Here is an 11219-nt window from a genome sequence, read left to right on the forward strand (position 1 = left end):
GGAATGTACAATTCGGCAACAGATAGTGACAATCCCTGCCCAATGATGGGCTCACCAAACTGTGCTTTATCAGTATAAGTAACTGACAATCTTGCCCCATGAGACCAGAGGAAAAAATAATTTATTAAGAACAACATTTTAATACATAAGAATTACTGAGGTACACCAAGATATTTCCAGTGGCATACTCTACAGAAAAGGTTTCCTGAAAGCTCCATCTTAGCTTTTGCTGCATTTCTTTAAAAGCTCCATATCTTGTCAAACTAATGAATACTATTCTCTGTACATTTGCAATATGCAAAGGGCACTTAGTGATGAGGGGCACAAATATCACCAGAGTCTCTGGCTCCATAATTTAAACGCAAAACAACTTTCTCCTTGGCCAACAGGATTCCCCACTTAAAAAAGGCCATATGAAATAAGATATATTTATATTTCGATCAGTAGTATTTACTAAACACTTAGTACACTGTAGTAAGTGCTTGAAATTCGACTGCAAAAAAAAAAAAGGATACTCCAGAGACATGGAGAAAATTTACTTTAGAATGCACAGAAATTCAAATCCAAGGCCTGTTGATAGAATCTTTTTATCTGCTTTCAAATTCCTAGAGACCCATATGAAGACTACTGATCTCTAAGAGAGCTGGGGATAAAACAAAAGGAAGGGCAGAATTCAAGACAGTAGCCTGAAGCAAAAACAAAATTAGTCAAAGAGGGGCACAGCTTGGTTCAATCAGTGAACTCAATCCCAATTCTCATTCAGCATCATTGAAAGTTTCTTAATAATCTGCTGTCCTAAAAATAATCCAGTCTCAAAGATGCAGTTGCTCTGAACATTTGATTTGGAAGAGATTGGCACAGTCAATAGCTTTCTCTTGTCTTAGCACATAAGCACATATTCTCTCTAATAATAGTAATAATAATAATGGTATGTTCTTAATGCTCTATCATAGCACTTGCTTATTGCACTTGACTAATTAATAGATGGTGAGTAAGACTGTACCAAGCATACAGTCTAATGTATGGGGACCTAAAGTATACATTGCTTGTTGTATCCAGGGAACACGTCCACCAACTTCATTATTGTGTACTCTCCCAAGTGCTCAGTACAGTGCTCTGCACGTGGTAAACTCTCAATAAGTGACTGAATGATTGCTGTGAACTCTATTTTCAGTTACAATGTGCAGGTGAGTCAAGGAACTGCCTGACTTCTGGAAGTAATTGATAACTAAATGCTCAAGGAGCTTAAAAAACACACTTGATGTCTTTTTATTTATACCACATTAACCAATCCTAGTGGCTACCTTTAAACACTTTACAGATTTCTTGGTGCTTGTATAAAACTCCATAAATATCCCTATTTAAAAATGTCCCTCGCTGTTCTAGCCCTCTGGAATGAAATAAACAGATCAATAAAACACTTACATCAGCTGATCTTGCTGCCAAAATTTTGTGACCTTTAAGCATACGTGTGCTTTGAAGTCAGTAAGCACCCAACCCTGTACATCATCAGACTTGTGAGAAAACAGGATTTGTTCTTAGAAAAAGAACATCAACATTACACTTTTTCTTTTAAGCCTGACACTTGGGCTAGCCATTGCCCTATACAGGCAAAATAGGATAGGTTAAGTGATTGGATTAACATGGTAGCATTTTGGATGGAGAGGAAAGGGCAGATTTTAAGGACGTTGTGAAGGTGGAACCGACAGGATTTAGTGATGAATTGAATATCTGGATTGAATGAAAATGAGGAGTCAAGGATAACATCAATGTTATGGGCTTGTGAGATAGGAGGGATGGCGGTGCTGACTACAATGATGGGAAAATCAGGGATTTGGATGGGAAGATAATTTTCAGTTTTAGACATAGGAAGTTTGAGGTGATGGGAAGACATCCAAGTAGAGATGTCTTGAAGGCAGGAGGAAATGTGAGAGTGCAGAAAGGGGGAAGAGATCAGGGCTGGAGATATAGATTTGGGTATCATCCACATAGAGGTGGTAGTTGAAGCCATGTGAATGAATGTGTTCTCCAAGGGAGAGGGTGTAGATGATAGCAGGGGACCCAGAACTGAACTTCTGGAGAGGAATGGTAGGAGGGAGATGGGTTGATAACTGGAGGGAGCCATGGGGTCAAGCGAGGGTTTTTTTTAGGATAGGGGAGTCATGGGCACGTTTGAAAGCACTGCGCAAGAAGCCACCGGAGAGCGAATAATTGAAGATAGCAATTAGGAAGGGAAAAAGAGAGGGGGCGAGTGTTTTGATAAGGTGTGAGGAATGGGGTTGGATGCCCAGGTGGAGGGGGTGGATTTTGAGAGGAGGCAGGAGATCTCCTCTGCAGATACTGCTGAGAAAGATGGGGGAATTGAAGAAGAGAAAGGGGAGGAGAGATTTTAGGAGATCACACCTGACAGTGTCTATTTTATCAATAAAGTAGGTGGCCAGGCTTGGGAGTCAGAGGTCATGGGTTCAAATCCTGGCTCCACCGCTGGTCATCTGTGTGACTTTGGGCAAGTCACTTCACTTCTCTGTGCCTCAGTCACCTCATCTGTAAAATGGGGATTAAGACTGTGTGCCCCACGTGGGACAACCTGATCACCCTGTATCCCCCCAGTGCTTAGAACAGTGCTTTGCACGGAGTAAGCGCTTAACAAATACCACCATTATTACTATTATATCTGAAATGAAGTTGGCCTGTTGTCTAGATTTTCGCCGGCCGAACTCTGCGGCTGTTGCGTAAGAGCGAAGGAGGCAGACTGTGGAGGTGATCCAGGGCTATGGATTAGTGGTATGAGATGGACGAAGGGATGGGGAGCGAGCGAGTTGAGTTCAGTGGAGAGGATGGAGTTGCCAGTGTCAATCTGGTCATTAGGGGAAGGTAGTTTGGGTATGGAGGCTAAATGGGGCAGGATAAGTTGGAAAATTGAATCGGGGTCAAAAGATCAGAGGTCATTGTGGGGGAACAGCACAGATTTGTAAGGAAGAGATGTGTGGGAGAAAAGGCAGGTGAGGAGGTGTGGTCAGAGAGAGGGATTTCAGAGTTGGTGAGGGTTGAGTTTGTGTACTACCTAGAGATGAGTGTGCGTGTCCAGATTGGTGAGGTGGGGTGGAGCAGGAGGTCAGCGGAGTTGAAAAGTGATAGGGGAAAGTGGAAAGGTCATCAGGAATACCTATGTGATAATAATAATAATAATGTTGGTATTTGTTAAGCGCTTACTATGTGCCGTGCACTGTTCTAAGTGCTGGGGTAGACACAGGGGAATCAGATTGTCCCACGTGGGGCTCACAGTCTTCATCCCCATTTTACAGATGAGGTAACTGAGGCACCGAGAAGTTAAGTGACTTGCCCAAAGTCACACAGCTGATAAGTGACTGAGCTGGGATTCGAACCCATGACCTCTGACTCCAAAGCCCGTGCTCTTTCCACTGAGCCACACTGCTTCTCAATATGTGGATGTTAAAGCCACCAAGATCAATGTAAAAATGGAGAGGGAAGGAATGTGAGAAAGGGGTCAAAATGGTTAAAAAAAGTTGGAAGTGGGCACTGGGGGGAGGTATCATCACAGACCTCTCTTGCTGTTTTATTACTGGTAATTTGGCCTTCCTTGGAATGTTGGATCTCTAAATCCCCTTCACCTCCAGCCTTTCGGGCCCTGGAGCTTAACGGTCAGATATCACTACAATTGCAAATTTAGGGGCAGCGATGCTCCTTCCCCATTCTTGCAGCAGCCGGTCCAAGACAAGTGGGGGCTGACTGAAAACGCTGCTAGAATAATAATGTTGGTATTTGTTAAGCGCTTACTATGTGCAGAGCACTGTTCTAAGCGCTGGGGGAGATACAGGGTAACCAGGTTGTCCCACGTAAGGCTCACAGTTAACCCCCATCTTACAGATGAGGTAACTGAGGCCCAGAGAAGTGAAGTGACTTGCCCACAGTCCCACAGCTGACAAGTGGCAGAGCAGGAATTCGAACCCATGACCTCTGAGTCCCATGCCCGAGCTCTTCCCACTTGAAGCAGGATCAGGAGGCGAAAATAGCGATAGAGAAGAGGAGGGAAGTCTCAGGTTAGCATCCTTCCACGTTACTAACCTAGATTCATATCCAGACAACCCCAGGCCTGCCCTTTCACCGTAATTCCCCTTGGCCCCACTATAGAAAAAAATCAGTAACCACGCCGGGAAAAAATATCTAAAATTCCGTCTACAGAAGAAACATACAAGCGATTTCTTCCTTGCTGTAATGAAACTCACCAATCTGCTGTACTAAACGGGTAATTTGCAATATCGTAGACACGCTCCGAAGCCGGAAATGCAGGGGCCATCTTTGTAAAGGGCAATGGAAGCGGATTGGGACGCGCGATCGCCATCTTTCCTGTGGGCAGCCCCGGCTCATGGAGGCTCGGCGGCCATCTTGACTAATGGCAAGGGCCGCCCTGAGCGGGGCGGCGTCGGCCATCTTTGTTTCGGGCAGAGGTACTGTGACTTGCAGGTTAGACAGGGGCAATGAAAGAGAGAAGCTATCCCTATAGGAATATCGTGGAAAAAAACCACGGAAAATAAAACGATAAGCTCTAGATGAGATAGAAAAAACTAACGAGATTCGAACCAGCAGTGGGGTGTAGTTATTGTCTAGATTTAATGCCCACTGGGCTGGAGACTTTAGATTGCCAACATTAAGAATGAAAGGGAGTAAGCAGGTGACAAGGAGGTTTGTAAATAGTAATGGATAGTCACCTTTTGCCACTGGCTAGCAAGGAGATGAGAAGCAGCTTGGCTTAGTGGAAAGAGCACGGGCTTTGGAGTCGGAGGTCATGGGTTCGAATCCCTGCTCCGCCACTTGTCAGCTGTGTGACTGTGGGCAAGTCACTTCACTTCTCTGGGCCTCAGTGACCTCATCTGTAAAATGGGGATTAAGACTGTGAGCCCCACGTGGGACAACCTGAGTACCCTGTATCTCCCCCAGCACTTAGAACAGTGCTCTGTACATAGTAAGCGCTTAACAAATACCAACATTATTATTATGCTGTACAGTCAGCTATTATAGATTCAGCCAGGTATCTTGACAGGCAGCTATTATGGATTCAGCTGGGTACCTGGAAATGCAGGGGCAGATCCATTTTGGCAGGGCTGCAATCCCAGTTTTTTCCAGTCATGCAAGCCAAGATAATACAGATTGGTGGAGGGGGAAGCATCTGCAATGTAACCCTTGGAACTGGCATCGTGTTATCCTCAGTATAACCTTTGAAGTTGGCAGCAGTTCCCTTATCCTCATTTCCCCTCTGTGCACTTGGCTGCGAACCCTCTAAGCGCTTTGATACTCACCTCAGTCCCACAGCACTTAACATACACATGGTTAAACCCTACAACTTCTCTTATCTGTAATTTATTTTAATGTCTGTTTACCCCTGTAACAACACTGTTGGTATTTGTTAAGCCCTTACTGTGTGCGGAGCACTGTTCTAAGCGCTGGGGTAGATACAGTGTCATCAGGTTGTCCCACGTGAGGCTCGCAATCTAAATGCCCATTTTAGAGATGAGGTAACTGAGGCACAGAGAAATTAAGTGACTTGCCCACAGTCACACAGCTGACAAGTGGCAGAGGTAGGATTCGAACCTGTGACCTCTGACTCCCAAGCCTGTGCTCTTTCCAGTGAGCCACGCAAGCTCCATGGGGGCAGGCATCCGGTCTACCAACTCTAATGTATTGTACGTTCCCAAGCTCTGGTATAGTGTCCTGCGTACAGCAAGTGTTCAATAAATGTGATGGATTGAACTCTATCACTTAATAACTATAATTTCCGGTTCTGGTAGATTGGGTAGCAAGAACTCCTCTTTGCCTCCTTGAATCACAAAATCGGTTTCTCAGGCAGTTTGTGTAGAATAAAGAGATCAAAGAGTAAAGTATTTTTTATAAATTATTTTCACTTTAATAGTATTCTCCGAAGTGCCAATTATAGTGCCCTGCCACAGTGAATGCTCAATAAATACTATAAAGTTGAAATCCCTCTTTTAATGGTGCACTATCATTGCCACCAACTCTCCCCCTTTTACGAATGAGCTGGCTTCCCCACAGTTCTTCATTTCTCCCAAGCTTTTCTTCTAACAGTACCTTACTCTTGACTCACAAATAATCACTCAGTGGTTTTTCTTGAGTGTTTACTGTGCATAGAGTACTGTAGTAAGCACTTGAGAAAGTACAATACAACAGAATTGATAAATGCAACCTCAGCCCACAAGGGCTTACAGGGCAGACTTAAAATTAGGTTAGGGCTAGGGGACATGGTAGAGTTTAAGAATATTTACTTAAGTACTGTGGGCCTGGGGTGAGTATCAGAATGTTTAAGGACACACAGACCATTCCCACATTCATGTTATTGCCCCAGGCTGGCATTTCCTTCATCTTTTAAATCTGGCAGACCATGGCTCTCTCCATATTCAGAGCCCTCTAAAACCCCACCTCCTTCAACAAGACTTTTCCGATTAACTCCCGACCCTCCACGTCATATCAACCCAGCACCTATCTTCAGCAAGTAGGTATTTTATTCATTTTTTCTTCAGCACTTGTGAATATATGTATAATCAATTTTGTGGTTTATCTGTATATGTATACACATATATATATATATGTTAATATCTCCCTATAGCGTGTAAACTGCTTGTGGGCAGGAAATATGGCTCGAGCTTCTGATTTCCAGAGGGCTTAGGAGGATTAGAAGTAAATTTTACTAAGCGTCTACTGAGTGCAAAACACCATACTTACTGCTGGGAAAAAGCACATGGATGGGAATTAGACACAGACCTTGGCCTCAAGGGGCTGACAGTCTACAAACAAGGCCTGGGGAGGCTTGGCAATGGAAACACAAGAAAGATGAAGCAGTAAAAAATAGAAAAACCGAGAGACAAGAATAAATACCTCAGGAGCTAGAGAGCATTATGACTAAAGAAGCAGTTTTATATACCTTACCACCAAGATGGGGCTGTTCAGAGTCCAGCATTTTTATCAGTGCTGGGGTAAATACAAGAAAATCAGGTTGGACACAGTCCCTGTCCCAAATGGGGCTCACAGCCTAAGTATGAGGGAGGAAGATTTAATCCCCATTTCCATATGATAAAACTAAGGTAACAGAGGAGTTAGGTGTCTTGCTCATGGTCTCAGAAAGTTGGAGAGCCGAGTTTAGAACTCTGACTCCCAGGCTAGTTCTCTTTCCTCTAAGCCATGCTCCTTAGGATTATGGAGTTGTGATTTTGGGTGGAAGGTCTAGGAGAATTTCTTGATAACGACAATTGGAAATGCCGTTAAATTTCATTCATGACTCCTCTGCAACCTCTAAGTACCGTGTCATCATTTCCTAGGACAAACCCAAGAGGGCAGAAAAACAGAATGGACCACTGACAAGAATATAATGGACATTCACTAAATTCAGTAGGTGGCAACCTTGCAAGCCTGTGAGTTTTGAAAGATTTGTTTTAAAACTCCAAGTAGTACCCTTTCCACTGCATTTTCTGGAACTCATAGTTACTAATGCTGTCCTCACTGTACCTAACTTTTCAGTGGCTAGGAAAATCAACATGTTTTGTGAAATAAATATATTACTCCAGAATATTCCAAATAGCCTTCGTATTCCAGCGTATAATTTTTCTCTCAGCTCTTTCAAGCCAGTCACCTCAACCAAATCTCTTTCATCAGTCAGAAGTCAGTTTAGGTAAAGGAATAAAAACAAGTATTTTACAGCGTGATGACTTTGTTTGCTTTACCCTTCCAACATTATATCCTATTTTGTCATCCTGACCCCATGATCAAGTTACCTTCCTGTTTGTAAGTAGCCTTGAACCAAAACTAAAAGAATTAACTAAATGTGTAAAGGTCACATGAATTTATTTAATCTCAAAATCCTTTTATCTTTTTAATAGTGTAGTATTTTAAGACTCTGATTAAACATCTATTAACTGCCTCTGGGAAAAAATATATATCCCAAGATGGTTATTTGTTTTAGACAAATATTAGCTTGGAAATTAGCAAAATGGAGCATACTTTCCCTCGAGTCTCTAAATGGTGACTCAGTCGATCGTCTAGATTATTTATTTTGTCTTCATCCTACTTCTTAGCACAATGCTCAGCACATAGTGAACGTTCAGTACAATTACTGAGATGCGGGTAAACGTAAAACTGTGTAACTGCAGAATAAAATACAACTTTTCAGTGATTTATTTTTGACTGGAGTGGTGAGGCAATAAAGTTAGCGATGGTTTTTACACCCGATTGCATTTTCGGATTATGCCCATCAATCAGTGGCATTTATTCGATGTTAAGCACTGTATTTAGCACTTTGGGAAAGCACCACAAAAATAAGACACATGTCCCCTGCCTCCAAGAAGCTCTCAGTCCAGTGAGGAGACAGATAGATAGATATAAATAATTTACAAATTTGAAGCCATTCAAATAAGTCTATGTGCATTGGACAGCTCCCACAGCTCCCCCAAATGAAGTGCTTAATGAATCGTTTGGGTAAATAGGTTAACAGAATGGGTTAAGAAAAAAGTGTGCCAAGCGAGGGAAAGGATTATAGAGAGAGTTGGGGATGAAGATTATTATTACATGAGGTGAAGATATTGGACATAGGGAGGGTTCAGCCTTGGGATAAGCAACAGGAAAGTAGTAAACAACAAGGAGTATTGGGCTGAAGAAATGGCATTCTTCTTCCCAACCGTGACCACATATCATCAAGTGCCTTGGCTTATCCACTACATTTTCCCCAGGACTGACGTTGTGCTGTAATTAGGCCTAGTGCAAACTCAACTCAACTCATTCAGGCCTACAACTTTTTTTTTTTCCCCATAGCTCTGGTTTTGTCCTTTATCCCAGGAAAAGTCTCTAAAAAGACTTGAAGCAGAAGGGCCAGTTTATTTGGCAATGCCTCATATAATTATTTTTAAACATCAGTTCATTTACTTGTTCTTTGATTCTACAGACTACAAACCTTTTGGCATAATGGTCTGAAAGCCAAGAACTGACTCATTCTTTATTAGCAGGCATGAGGAGACAACAATGTAATATTGACATTTGGGTTCCTGAAAAGTACACCTCAACCAGTTATCTGTTATCTGTGGTCACAGGACCTGTTGACTGATTGATTGATAGGACTTGGCTGTGGGTTTCAGGAATCTCTAACTTCCCACATCAAAAAGAGCTGGCTTTTATGGTCAAATATATAATCCTGCTAATAGTGAACTTCACCCATGTGTGCAGATCTTGTAAAAAGACTTATGCATTACTGGTGATCTCTTCCATACCACACAGGTAAAAGCTGTCTTTTATTGTGCTACTATATTTCCAGTACCTGACAGTTTTTTGGGGTTTGCCTTTTAGGATCATAATCAAAGTAGGTAATGAAAGAAACAGCAAGCAGGACCAGGACATTGAACAGGTAGGAAAATATGCTGGTTATAAGATTTATTTTTTCTCCTGCCACCTGGCATTGGGTTTGGGGAGGTGCTAATTAACAGTGGAATTGCCAAAAAAACCAGGCAGCAGTGGGAAGAACTGGTGAAACAAAGGCCCTGGAAAATCCCCAATGTGGATAATCAGTTATGACATTCGTTATTTGCTTACTATGTTCCAAGCACTGCGCTAGGCCCCAAGGTAGATGGAATCCAATCAGATAAGTTCCTATTCCACATGAGGCTTACAATGTGAGAGAGGGGGAGTAGGTATTTAAGATCCATTTTCCAGATGAGGAAACTGAGACACAAAGAAGTTATATGATTTTTGCCCAAGGTTACACAGTAGGCAAGTAAATGATGGTGGAATTGGGATTAGAACTCAGGTCTCCTGACTCCCAATCCTCTGCTCTTTCAACTAGGCCATGCTGTTTCCCCAGAGTTGCCAATTACATCAGATATAACATATTAGAAGTGGATTGATGGAAGAAGATTGATCCTTCTGAAAAAGCCATCCAGCGACATTGTCCGAATACATATCTTTGATTTTTAAGGGTCACCTTTTTCAATTTAGAATTTCCAAGGCTACTGTCTGACAGAATGGCTCATTGCATTAGAGCTGAGAGGGCCTTGCCTCGACCCCTTCCCCGTCACCATCTTCATGGCTTGGTGTGAAGAACATGCCCTTGGGAGTCAGAGATTGTGGGTTTTAATCCCAGCTCTGCCACTTGTCAGCTGTGTGATTTTGGGCAAGTTGCTTAACTTCTCCGTGCCTCAGTTACCTCCTCTGTAAAAATGGGGATTAGGACTGTGAACCCGTTGTTGGGTAGGGATTGTCTCTGTTGCCAATTGTACTTTCCAAGCGCTTAGTACCGTGCTCTGCATACAGTAAGCGCTCAATAAATATGATTGAATGAAAGAAAGTAAAGCAGGGCTGGCCTTTCCTATTTAAGACCTCCATGCTGGAGAATGAAACTGGTTTCAGGACATGAGTCAAATCCAGAAGTAAGCTTCCAACTCAGAAAGCTACCGGTATCTATTCCAGCCATTTCTTAATTTACTGTATCTAGGAACTGCTGTATATTAATGACTCTGGTCCAAAGACTTCACCCCAGTTTCAGAGTTAGCACAGTGGTATGGATTAAATATAGTCAGAAAGCAGGAAGTAGTGTAGTCTAGTGGATAAAGCATGGACCTGAGAACCAGAAGACCTGGATTCTAATCCAGGCTCTGACACATGTCTGCTGTGTGAACTTGGGCAAGTTACGTAACTGCTCTGTGCTTCAGTTACCTCATCTGTAAAATGGCGATTAAGACTGTGAGCCTCATGTGGGATGTGGACTGTGTCCAAACTGATGAGCCTGTATCAACCCCAGCGTTTAGTACAGTGCCTGGCACTTGACCTGATGCTTTACAAATGCCATAAAAATGAAAAATCTCTGAAGACCAGAGTTATTTAACAAGAAAATCCAGAATCATGTGGGGGATTTCCTTGTGACACCAATTGAAGACAGTCACTGAATTCCTCTCACTGGCTCTGGCGTGAAGTAGCCTCATGATCTTACTGAACTTCTAAGGGTAACCAAATATACGAAACAATTTGCAGAATTGACATAGGCCTTTTCAATTGCATTTGCTTTGATGGATAATTGCTTCTTCTTCAAATAAGAAGACAGGCATGCTTAGAGAGAAAGAGGCAGAAACAGAGGGAGAGACACAAAGGCAGGGAGATAGTTGAGAGAGCCGAGAGAGAGACATCAGAATTTAATGTCATTGTAATGGAGT

The 11219-nt window shown here is 42.6% G+C and overlaps 1 protein-coding gene across 1 annotated transcript in view; it reads right to left on the reverse strand.

Moving 5' to 3' along the window:
• Positions 1 to 4316, reverse strand: part of CHGB (chromogranin B) — an 87388-nt gene extending 83072 nt beyond the window's left edge. Inside the window, exon 1 of the mRNA XM_029072012.1 lies at positions 4248 to 4316. The gene's annotated coding sequence lies outside the window, so the exon portion shown is untranslated. The remainder of the gene's footprint in view (positions 1 to 4247) is intronic.
• Between the last annotated feature and the right edge of the window lie 6903 nt (positions 4317 to 11219).

The sequence above is a fragment of the Ornithorhynchus anatinus genome, chromosome 9 (assembly GCF_004115215.2).
Source record: "Ornithorhynchus anatinus isolate Pmale09 chromosome 9, mOrnAna1.pri.v4, whole genome shotgun sequence".
In the NCBI taxonomy this organism is placed as follows: domain Eukaryota; kingdom Metazoa; phylum Chordata; class Mammalia; order Monotremata; family Ornithorhynchidae; genus Ornithorhynchus; species Ornithorhynchus anatinus.